The sequence below is a fragment of the Orbicella franksi genome, chromosome 3, assembly GCF_964199315.1.
Source record: "Orbicella franksi chromosome 3, jaOrbFran1.1, whole genome shotgun sequence".
NCBI lineage: Eukaryota > Metazoa > Cnidaria > Anthozoa > Scleractinia > Merulinidae > Orbicella > Orbicella franksi.
In genome coordinates this window covers 10489909-10502746 of record NC_138147.1, presented here as the reverse complement: position 1 = coordinate 10502746, position 12838 = coordinate 10489909, and the positions used below count along the sequence as shown (strand labels likewise).

Sequence of the window (12838 nt, the reverse complement as noted above, 5' to 3'; positions counted from 1 at the left end):
ACCCCAACCACGGGGGCGAACAAACGGAAATGAGTACTTTTCCTCACGAGCAGTCCGGCCTGCCTGACACTTCTTATCAGGAAGAAACCCCTTTGTTCGGGGCTTTTATTCATCCTGATGACGAAAAAGTCATGAAGGGAATCAAACTTCGCTTGTTGTGAAGCCCGCAAATAAAGAGTACAGAATTTTCCAAAAAGACGGCGTGACTCTTCAAAAAATCTTTCATAAGATTGAAAGAAGCAGCTCTGGGGCGTAAAGCTAATGTCATCATTGTAGAAGACCGGGATACTATCAGAGAAATGAAACAAAGACTGGTAGAAGCTGAAAATCAACAACAACAGGCTGAAACACTCTACTCGCAAAGAGAAGAAGAAAAGAGAAAAGTTGAAGATCTGAGACGTAAAATCGAGCAAACTGATGCTAAGATCGATGTCTTTCAGGACGAAGATGGTTCGAACCTTGAAAGTGAAGCAGAGCTGCGTAGGCTCAAAGAACTGAAAAAGAACTATCAAACCGATCTTGAAAACAAGAAAAAAGAATTGGATTCGCTTACGAAAAAAGCAAAAAACAGAGAAAAGGAACAAGCCAAGGCTGACAGACTCAGGGCCAGCATCGCTGAAAAAGGGAGCGAAACAAACGCCATGGAAGAAAGGTACAACCAAACAAAACCGTTGGACGCCCTGAAAGAGCGGGAAAGCGAGCTGCAGCGCCAAAACGAGGAAGACCAGGCGATCACCCAAGATGAGAATGCTTCGCCCTCCGAAAAAGAAGCCGCAGAAGGCAGAGTTGCAGAAAGAAACGAGGAGATCGCGCATTTGCAACCTCAGATCGTGGAAAGGGAAAGGGGGCGGCCTCTCTTGGAATGGGTCAAGGAGATCTTCAAAAAATATGGCGTGACGTTGACCGCCATTCTTCTCGTCGCCGGTACCACAATCGGCGCTGTCATCGGGTCCTCACCAGAGGTCTGAAAGCCACCGGCAAAGCTTTGGGAAACGGCCTCAAAGATATTGCCGCGAAACTCGGTTCTCTGCTGCCCGGGCTGATTGGCTCGATCGTGAGCTTCCTGTTCAAAGCCGCCGGCCAAGTCGTCGGGTTTCTGGCCGAGCACACCTGGCTGCTCATTCTTGCCGCGGTGGCCTTTTTGTTCGAAAAATATTTTAAGAAGCAGCGTTAGCCAGCGGGGCTTTACCTCCAAGCCATAAACAGCAAAGCCGATAAAACAACAACACCGACAATGACAGCCGTTTTGTTATTTTCGTGTTGCGGTGTTTTGTCTGGAGCCGTGGGGGGCTCTCTTTTTTGCGCCGTTGGCTGCGCTTGTTGAGTTTCGGACGAAGATGGAACCCCACGCTTCGATTCGGCTGTTGCGGCTTTGTGTATCGGGTTGGACGGGTGGCTATTGGGCGGGTTAATTTTTGACGGGCCGCCTGCCATGAGTTTGAGCCCAGCTTTTTTGTGTCTGGATTTACCTCGTTGTTCACCCCAAGGTTCATCCCAGACACAGCCTGTTTCAGCTTGTTGTTGTAACCGATTGTGCTTGCGGTGTTGATTATCATTTGCGCGGGCATGAGCCAGGCCATGGGGGCTAAAGCGAGATTGAGCCTCACCTTCGCTTGGTCCACCGCGAGTTGGTACCTTTGCACGCTCGCGGCCAAGTCGGGCTGTCTGATCGCGTCTTCCATCAGCACCAGGAACTCGCTCTGGGCTTCTCTCGCCCGACCGCCATAGCCGAGAATGCTGCTGCGGACGTTGACTTGCGCGCTAAGGATGCAGTAAATGAAAGCCTCGATTGACTGGTTGATTCTCGACAAGCCCACCTGCGTCAAACCGTTCGCGGTGTTTGGCGCGAACCAGTCCGCTTGAGCATCAGAAGCGGCCCCTGGCTCGATGCAATAGATCAAGTCCCCATTTATAGCTTTGCCGCCTTCATCACTGAATTTGTTCCATCCAGGGTATTTATAGTCGGTTTTCGACGGGCCCGCGCCGGTCGCGTACACGTAAATTCTTCCCAGACCGTGGTTTTTCCCGTGCGTGAAGCGGAAATCGCTCGAGGGGGCAATGCCGAACTCGCTGCATATCCTTTTGTACGAAGCGACGTCGTAATGATTGTTGTATTGGTTGAACGGCGAGTCTCCGGGCAAAGCGCTCATACTCTGAATTCCTCCAAGCTGGTACAAAATGCGCCTGACCGTGAAATATACGTGGAATTTGTAGAAAGCTCTTATCTGCGGGGGGAGATCCATCCCGCTGTCAAAGATTTCGCGAGAAACTCCGAACCCCTGTGTCGCACAGAAAACCCCGAAGTTGAGCTGCTGCGGCCAATATTTCATGTCAGGCCCTCCCAGCCAGCGTTTTGATTCGACTGCCGACGTGTGCCTGAGTTTGGTTTTTTCAAATATTTCTCGGAATTTTGTCGTGAAATATTGTTCAGGCGTGACGTATATTTGGATTGGGGCGTCGAATATTTTTTTCAAACTTTGCGCTTTGCCGTCGAAAGGTACGGCAGGGATGGGCAAGGAAACTTTTGAACCAAGCGGCGCCAGCTGGTAAGGAAACCATGCAATGTCCCCCGACCGCTTTTCTTCCAAACCGAGCGCCTTTTTCATTTCCTCGCTCCAATATTTTTTGTCTGAGCCGAAGACGCTTTGAAGCGAGCCTGGGCCCTCTTTGAAAAAGATTTCTTCCGTTACGTTTTTTCCGTCTGTACTCCCCTGAGCGACGAAACGCGATCTATCGGCCTTGGGGAAATGTGCTGCAAATTCTATCCATGCATTTGTCTTGGCTATTGCGTCTTTTATCACAATGTTTGGATCTTTCCACACATTCGCCATATTATTTGAACACAATTTTATTTGTTGAATATAAAAATGGTTGTTCTCACTGTTGTCAGGCAACAGAACGGCGAGACCATCTATTTTGAAGAACCCCTCCCAGGAGCAAGCTATGTCAGACTTTTGAGTTGTTCTTTTTTCAACTCGTGGCATAATCTGAATCGTGTTGGCAGAATGTTTTTCAAAGGAACCGACGACGTGGTTGCATCTTTGCCTCAAGGGCATTACAATGTCGAGAGCATTGTAAAAGAACTGCAATCCAGTTTTGAACATTACAAGAAAAATGGGAAATTGGTCTTAGAAACGAATAACCCCAATTCTGTTCTTAAAATTACAACCGTCGCTGCCAATTTAGGCAACACTAATCAAGCGAAAGAAGTTTCCGTTGATTACAGTTTGGCTAATTTTCTTGGAATCGGGAGAGATATGAGGAAAGAAGAATATATCAAAAAGCTTAACAGCCCGAGTTGCTACTTTATCCACTGCGATCTCGTTGACTCAACAAAAAACTTTTTGAATGGAAAGAAGTCAGACCTTCTTGCCAAGGTTGACGTCAGAGGAAAGCCTTATGAAAAAGTCAGCTATAACATCGACTCACCACAAAATGTTTTCCGTGACGCTTCTACAGACAAGTCCATAAACAGCATCACCATTAGCGTCAAAGATGAAAATGGTGAACTCTTTGATTTCAAGGGGTTGCCTCTTCTTTTTGAATTAGAGTTAAATTAAATTTCTATATATACGCAATGTCTTCGGCAAATCTGTTGCCACCAAGTGCACCGCCTGACATCTATCCAAGCCTTCCCGAAACGATGAATGCCGAGAATTTCCGGCTAACCGAGATAAGCAGAATTGAAAAAGAAATTTCTGCTGAGGTCGAGCATTACAGGCTTGTGTTGAAAAAATACAAAAAAGCCTGGAAAGCGCTTCACAGCAGTTCTGTCTTCTGGGGCTGTTGCAACATCACTCACTGGTGTTGGAATTGTTGTCGGAGCACCTGTTGCCGGGATTGCCGCTTTATCTGGCGCAGTTTCCACTGGCCTGTCCGTTGTCAACAACAAGCTTGAACGCAAAGTCAATAAGCACTCGAGAATCCATTCTCTGGCTATTGCAAAACATGACTCGATTAACCTCGCCGTCTCCCAGGCTCTTAATGATAATCGGGTTTCTGACACGGAATTTCAACTGATCACACGTGATATGCAGAAATATCTCCAGCTTAATGAGACTTTACGCTCGAACTTTGCGCGAATACAAACAAATCCGATCCAGCCAGATATCGAAAAAATAAGAAACCAGGTTCGGGAAGAATATAGAAAAAAACTTGCGGATTAAACACCAGGTTTGAACTAAATTTTGAGCGAAAAAACACAAAACTCTCTCTTAGTCTTATCAAAAACAGGTGATTGTGTTACACCGCGTTACCTTCACGCGTGACGTTGTGTGACTGGTTACGTTGCTGTCACGCGTGACGTTGCGTGACAGGTCACACGAAAAAAGCAAAACCCTGTCGGGAAATGCTCGTTGGCTGTTCTTTGCCCAGCCCCGGCTAGGACTTTTCCCGCCGCTGACAAGGCGGCTGTCCCGTTATACCTCCGGACGAGGTTTGAGATCCCGAGGGACCTCTGAGCACCTCCCAGTCTCCACTGGGCCGGGGCGGGTTCACCCGGGGTTGTCACCGTGGACGGTCTCACCCCATACCCCTGACAAGCGCCTGTACGTGCCGTATTAGGAATCAGAGGTGGCCACCCTCACATCCCAAAGCACCATCATTTGCTCGCTGATATATTGTATTGTTTCTCAAGCTATATACATTGATCCTGCCGCCGATCCTTTCACTTGTGGTGTGCTTCTCTGTCCTTTGCCTAAATCCGCAGGTTTTTACACATACGCATGCGCTTTTGGGTGGCGAGATGATGTCATGCTTTTGCTATATTTAGAGCTTGGCTGAATAAATTTTATCCCAACAACAGCTCTGAAGGCCAAAATGCTTGTGCTGTTTCACGTTTGCTTTATGTTCACAGAACTTTCTTCGCCCGTTTGGCAGAAAGAGGTCAGACAGATAACATATCAAGTCGTTGAAGCCATGCGAGAAGCAGAGGAAACTTAAACAGACTCGATCGAGGCCCTTGTTTAAGAATATTTCATGTTACGAGCGATCTAATGCTACGATCGAATCTTTCTGTTTTCTCGTTTCCTCCTGCTCGCTTCACTTCGGCAGCTTCTGTGGTGAAAAAATAACTTAAAGCGCGTTGCCTGGGCGTATTTTTTTGGTGAATTTTGTTCTGGTTCGTTATTTTCGGACCAAACAAAAAAATCTTGAGTTGTCCTCCATGTTTTTCTTTACTGCTCGGCCAAGGGGCCTGGGGGAATATTTGATTCCAGTCTTTCTGAGAAAAAATGTCACGCAACTCGCAAAACTTTGCTTCGAACGAAGGTTAGTCGCCGCCTTTTTCGCTAACGCTCCCGGCCAAAAAGGAACCACTAGTGCCAATTATAACCATCCCAGGAGCATGTTTTTAAAAAATTCTTGTGCTCTGGGCTGGCCTCTATTAACTCCATCGGCCGGCTTATCGATGCTTTATGAATCTTTTCCTCCCTTTCGAAACAGGGGAAACAACAACCCTCGAAAAAGCAGCAGTCCGCATATTCAAAGCAAATAATCATCTGCACAATCTGGTGCTTGAATTCGCAGAAAGGCAGTTTTAAAATATTCTCGTGTACCTTGTCCCACCCCATTTCCTTTTTTTCCTTGATTTTTGTCGCGATGTACTCCTTGAGAATCATCTCACGAAGCTCTGGAGGGAGGCTTTGAATGGCCTCGGAAAGTCCACATGCAGCCATGTCGGCGCAGTATACACTGAGCATGCACTCCTCCAATAGGAAAAATTTTCTGGCACAGTTTTGTACAAACAAGTGAAGGGCACATCCGTGCATATTGTTTACGGACGATGGACCAGCTTTTTCGCTTTGCTGTTGCGTTACACACACATTTCTGGCACAGTACACACACACACACACACACATATAAAGTGGGGGTTCTGGACACAGTTGTCAGCAAGGGCAAAAACCGTCCGAAAAAAGCCCCCCAGTTACTTCTCCGAAGCTTTAGTCTGAGGAGAAGTAACTGGGGGGCTTTTTTCGGACGGTTTTTGCACCTTGCTGACCACTGTGCCAGAACCCCCACTTTATATGTGTGTTCTCATAAGGAAGCACTGACATGCTGTCTGACCAAAACACGGATTCGCAATTAGGAGGCATCTCCAGCTCTTCCTTGAGCATCTTGTCTTGTCGCACAGAAACGGTTGCGGCCGAGAGCTCTAAACGAGGAACAGAAATAGCTTTCAAAGGAGCAACGCGTGATTTTCCAAACAGGAAGGAACAATGAACTCGGTCCTCATGGCTGACCAGTCGAAGGTAAGTCACTGAACCATAAGCAGCTTCTGAGGCATCAGAGAAGTGATGCAGCTGACTGGATTTAACGGGACCAAAATCCTCTGGCTTTAAACAGCGACTCACAGCAAACTCCGAGAGCTTTGGAACATCTGCTAGCCAATTTTCCCAACGTGCAGCGTACTCAGTCGGGATCTCGTCATCCCATCCTAGCTTAATGCGACAAAGATCTTGAGGGATTTCTTTCGCGGTCAGAACGAACGGTGCCAGGAATCCCAACGGATCGAAAATAGCACTCGCTAGAGACAAGATACCCCTACGCGTTGGTGGATGGGAGCTAATGTTGACTCTGAGGCGGAACGAGTCGGATTCTACACACCATTGAACTCCTAGGGCTCGCTGAACAGGCAACTCGTCCTTCCTTATGTCCATGTCCTTGATGTCCTTTGCGCGCTCCTTCTCAGGGATGGCTTGCAGAACATCACGGCTATTGCTGACCCATTTGGTTAGCTTGAAACCACCACGTGATAGTAAAGTGCATAAACTGCCAACATGCTCAACGGCTTTCTGCTCGCCAGGGAGGGACTTCAAACAATCCTCAACATAAAAGTTTCTTTTAACTGTGTTGATGACGTCAGGAGGGAAGCTGTGACGATTATCTTCTGCTGTCTTGCGGAGTGCGAGATTTGCGCAAGCCGGTGATGAAATGGCTCCAAACAAGTGAACTACCATCTGATATTCTTGTAATTCGCGCGCCATGTTGCCATCCTCCCACCAAAGAAAACGCAGAAAGGAACTGTCAGGATCGGGAGCTCTCACTTGGTGGAACATGGACTCTATGTCCGCCATAACGGCCACTCTCTCTTCACGAAACCTCAACAGGACTCCTACAAGCGAACTGGTTAGGTCCGGGCCCTTGTACAGCATGTCATTGAGAGACTTTCCCATAAATTTGGCCGAACAGTCAAACACTACGCGGATCTTTCTTGGCTTGCGAGGGTGGTAAACACCATGGTGCGGTATGTACCAGGCGGTGCCCTTCGCGGGGCTCTTCTGATCAGGGGACACTTTGCGTGCATATCCTTTGGAGAGAATGTCTTCCATAAAGGCCTTATAATCTTGGTACAACTTCGGGTCTCTTTCCAGCCTTTTCTTCAACCAAATGGCGCGCTGCCAGGCATGAGCCTTGTTGCTGGGTACAGGCGGTCGGCGATCCTTAAACGGTAAAGAGATTTGATAGTGTCCATTTCTCAATTCCACCGCCTGTTCGGCGATTTGCATAAATCTACGTTCGACTTGAGACATCTCTGTCTTGCTATCAACGGTGGGATCAGTAAAATCGCGATTGTAGAAGTCTTCTATCATCTGCTGGAGCCGGTGATCGACTTTAGCAACAAAAGTGGATGACCGTGAACTATGGTGACGACGGCGTAAGGGACCATTTACCGCCCAGCCGATTCGCGTTCTTGAAGCATAAGGACCACCGTCTTGACTGTGTTTGATATCAAGTGGATCGAGAGCCTTGGGAACGTCACTAGCAATCAAAAGGCCAACCTCAGCGTCGAGACGAGGTAGAAAAACTCCTTGCAAGTGGGGCCAATGATCAACGTCGTCCTGAGTTGGAATGTCACTGCTGGACACAGGAATCTCCGGCCTGGTGTAAAGAGTCGGGAGGCTAATCCACTCGTTCTCATCCAGATCGGATACAAGAAGGTCGCGAACCAGGAAGCTGTTGGTGATGCTATTTTTCTTCTCAAGAGTAGACAGGGATATCTTAACTTGCTGACCATTAATCCCGAGCTGCTTCATGAGCGATTCAGTACAGAAACTGGAGTTGCTACCGTTATCCAAGAAGGCGTAGGTGATGACGCTCTTATCACTATCTTTCGCTCTCACTCTAACTGGTATTACGGCCATGCCTGTCCTACGACCCTCTCCCGAAGTCTCACTGTTAGCACTGGTGCCCGTTTTTACCATGTGACTACAAACTTGAGTGCTGATTACGTCCTCCGTACCCACTCCAACGTCGACAGCTGGTCTCTCACGAGGGCTTGTATGTAAAACAGTAGGATGCCGTCCTTTACAGTTCGAAATCTTGCAATTTTTCCTCTGCGGGCAGAACTTTGCGACATGTTCGGTGGATAAACATCCAAAGCACAGCTTTTTGGACAATAGGAATTGAATTATGTCTTGGTAGGGTTTCCACCGCAATGACTGACAATCCTCAAGGGCCTGGTTTCTGCTACAATAGAGACACCGATTTTTCCCTTGTGAGGGACCCTGATCGATTCCAGATAGCTGAACCTTGCGAGTCTGAGGTCCCTGCTGTCCATCGGCGCGTTGACTTGGCTCCTTTACACCCTGCGGAACCGTCTCACTGGTAGGACCTTCACTATCGCCTACATGTGCTAAGAGACTGAGGTTCTTGGGATTGGATGTCTTGCTACCAGAGGACGGCTGACCAGGCGCCGATCTTACGGTATCGGATATCTTGCCAAAGACTGGGTTGGTTAGTATTCTTGCTTCGCGATCAACAAAGGCAACTAAGTCACTGAACTGTACTGGCCTTAACTGTCTGTCCATGATGTCATCAGCTAAGCGACGCCATCTTTCTCTCATGCTGTAAGGAATCTTGAGCACCAACTTTTGAATGTTTCCTGGCTGATCAAACTTAGAAATGTACTGGCTACCTGCCAATGCGTTCTTGCAACTTGCGAGAAAGACTGAAAAACGATTCAAAGCCACACCATCTTCTGCCTTTATGCTCGGCCAGTCGAGGGCCTTTATCTCGTAAGCGGATGCTATGCAATAATCGTCACCATACTTCCTTCTCAGAAGCCTACGAGCCTCATCGTAACCTTCTTCCGCTGGTAAATGATGACAGGATCTCACAAGTTCCTTAACGTCTCCTGCGGTGAACTGCTCGAGGTAATAGAGTCTATCAGTACTGCTAAATGTTCTGGATTCTACCAAATTTTCAAAAGCGCGAACGAAGGTACGGTATTCAGTGGGGTTTCCGTCAAACACAGGAACACGGGGCTGCGGAAGTTTGTTACTATTCTGATTATGCGCTAGCAATTCCATTATTCTATTCTGCTGAAACTGAAGAGCAGTCTGTTGCCGCTGCAAACCAATCGTTTCCTTTCTCAGATCCTCGCCGACTGTACACGCTTGATAATCAAACTGGCCGTAAGGAACAGAATCCATGGACGCGCCCTGGCCTGGGTGGTGCACCTCGCCTGGAAAAGACCTTTTCGCGCGGGGGCTGGTACGAGGGGGATCCTGATCCTGGAGCTCTGTCTCCAATTTTAAAGGCTTCACCTCCGGTAGAGACGGGGAGGTCATTGCTGCGTAGACCCTCTCCTGAGCTGTTGTCTTGACCATTTCGGCTTCGAGGTTAAGGCGTAATTCTTCCTGCTGCAAACGAAACTTTTTCTCTTCGAGTGTTTGGTGCTTTTCGAGCATAGAAATTTCGGCTTTTAACTCGGCAATTCTTGCGGCTTCTTTGGCTCTCGCGACTGCAACTGATGAAGCACGGCCACCACGTGAACTTGCTCGACTTGAATGTTTTGAAACCTTGGAAGCACCTGAATGAATTGGTGTGCCAGCACAACTAATTGAATCCTCGGGATTCACCGCCGAATCTACTTGAAGCGATTCAGCTAATAGCTTGTGTTCAATATTAATTATCCAGTCGACGATCTCCTGACGGAACACACGAACCTTTCTCGCTTTGTCTTCAAGATAGCGTTGACCCTCAATAATGGCGTTCTCATCCAGAATTTCTCCGACGTAGTCGCGATGGGCCTCTTTGAATCTTTCAAAAGCGTTGTCCAAGTAAGGAAGCTTCTCCTTAACCTCCTGAAGATTATGATCATCAGTAAGGAAGCCAGAAATTTCATTGGAAATGGCTGTTACGGTAGATAGGTGACCAGACCTTGAATTTTTCTTTAAACGAAGTGTTTCCAGGTTAGACGCCTCAAAATCCAGTGAACGGTTTGGTTGTCGCACGCGTGTTCCAACTCGCCGGGCGACGGGATCTGTAAGCTGCTTGCGGCTAAAGCTCATGACGAAACGACATGTCACCAACAATTTTCAACGATGAAACTGCAATAAGCGTAAAAACTCTCTTTGGCCTTTAATAAACAACTCCACAAATCAAAACGGCGTGGTACAAAGAGTGTACATACGAGCGGCGTAGATGCAAATAGCGTGGATACAAACAGCGTGGGTTGAAACTAAAATAGTAAAAGAGCAAAAGTTACAAGTTGCGACTAAGCTAAATTCGAATAAAGAAATAATAAAACTGCAAAACGAGGACTGTGAATTACACTTATATTGTTTCGGCCAGAGAAAACTGTTGTGAAACGGACTGCGAATAACGCGAAGAGACTAGCACGAAAACTAAATAGAACTGCGCTAAGCGCGGACCAAAATGAACTGCCCCAAAACTGTACTGCAAAGTTATGATATGGAAAATACGCTAGGACATGCGGAAAATAAAACTATAGAAACTTAGAAAGGCGCTAATGAAGATGAAACAGCAAAGAAACGCTAACGAGGGCGCGAAAACTGACAGAAAGGAATAAACACCTAAATTGACGCAAAAAAAAGACTAAACAAAAGGACGAAAAGAAGTATAAACTAATTTGCGTACGCAAAGGAAAAACAAATTACGCAAGAACGAATAATAGAAAAAATGTTACACTTGGATCTTAGAAAGACAACAATGTCATTTTTGCTTGGAGGATGCGAAATGATTACAACCATCTCAGTGAATGTTTCACAATTAAAATCCTACCAAAACAGTTTCACTGACGGACTCCCAAACAACCACTGTCATTTGATCACATCACATTTGAAACTTGTTAAAAAACACAAACTAATTCATTAAATGACTTATTCGTTATTCTTATGGTTATAATTGAAAGGCGCGTAACCAAATTGGACACTCCCTAACTCATGCCTTGCTTAAGAATGCAATTAAAATGAACCCCTACCAATTCCTTTGAGTCGCCTGTTTTTAAAAACACACTTTGAAAACATGGGCTTTCAGTTTCGAGGATGGGCCTACTTTACTTCTAACTTCTCTATAAAATATCCTATAGGTATAGATAACACTATGGGAGTAGATAACAGCGCTTTAACTCTGTACAACAGGCTGTTAACAAAACCCTTTTCTCTATAAACCCCAACGGAAGAAGGAGTACAAGTAGCCTACAGGTACATTTATTATTCAATCCTTTGTCAATTGTTTTGCTTTAGTATCTGCTGACTAATGACCGTTTTATTATATTTCCTTTTTTCATGAACAATATTATATGTCCAATTCACATGGAAACGTTTCCAATAATTTTTTTGGAATAAAAACACCCACAGACTGGCTTTTATAAGCGTACAAACACAAATATAAGTCGAATATGCTGATGCGATAGACTTGTTTTAATCGGTGCCCTTTGTTAGGAGATTTCCCAAACAAAAGGTGCGAATTATCAACTGTTTACTCACTGTGTACGTTATAATCTTCTCATGGGCCAAAGTTCCTAATTTACAGACAAAATTATCTCGATGATGATTATCGACGAGTTTCGGTGTTCTGCAGTCTACTACCGCCATCATCATCGTCGTAATCATCATGATCATTGTCATCATCATCTTTTATTTGCCACATCATCAACACAAGCATATACAATAATAACAAAAAAGAATTGACGGGGCGAGGAGACTTCTATATTGGAAGCCACGTCTGTTGTTAATATAGTAGTGTTAAGTTTTGTGTCCGGGGCACGACCAATTCAACATTACTTACAGACTGAATTACCTGTACAGGCTGAATCACATCTTCAGGCTGAATTACCTCGTCGTTGATCATCGGCGAGAAAGAGTTATCGGGTAGTAGCTTTTTTTCTCGACTCGCGATTTAATTTTTTTTTACTGCACAGGCAGTCGGTATTACTACGCCGAAGATCTTCGGCGAGTTTTAATGCTCTTTCTTATTTTGTGCACTCCAGTTTCTTATCGTATTCTTCTGGACACCTCGCTTTAGGGAACATTGCTCGGAAATAAGGAATGATGTTTCATATCTACGCTAATGATTCTCCGATCGATTTTTCAATACGCCTGAGTTGGTTAACTGGATGTCCTCTAACAAATTAAAGTTGAAATCTGATGAAACATCATAATTTCCTCCCAGGCCCTAGTAGTTCGGCTGGTTGATATCTGCGATGACCAGATCAGAGCTTCGATTTCGGCTAGAAATATTAGTGTGAGTTTTGATTCTGATAGGAATTTTGAGTAGCGTAAGTGTTGCATCTTTCTTTCACATTCGCAATGTATCTCGTATAAGAAAGTACTTAACCACGGAATGTATCATGTTTTAGTTCATGCTTTCGTCACGTTTAGGTTGGATGGCGGGAACGCGTTATTGCACCGACTTCTAAAATAACTTTTGCAAAACCTTAAGTTGCTATAAACTGTGCTGCTCGTCTAATTTTGGATAAAAATAAGTATGATGATGTCACTCCAGGGTCGATCGGGCTTCATTAACTCCCATTTTCCAAGCGTGTTGTTTTTAAGTTTCTACTATTGACATATGAGGTGCTTAATAGGCCTGC

The 12838-nt window shown here is 45.8% G+C and overlaps 1 protein-coding gene across 1 annotated transcript in view; it reads right to left on the bottom strand.

Moving 5' to 3' along the window:
- LOC145481137 (uncharacterized) overlaps nucleotides 1-12838 on the bottom strand; it is a 152361-nt gene that overhangs the window by 108552 nt on the left and 30971 nt on the right. The gene's annotated exons all lie outside the window — the stretch shown is intronic.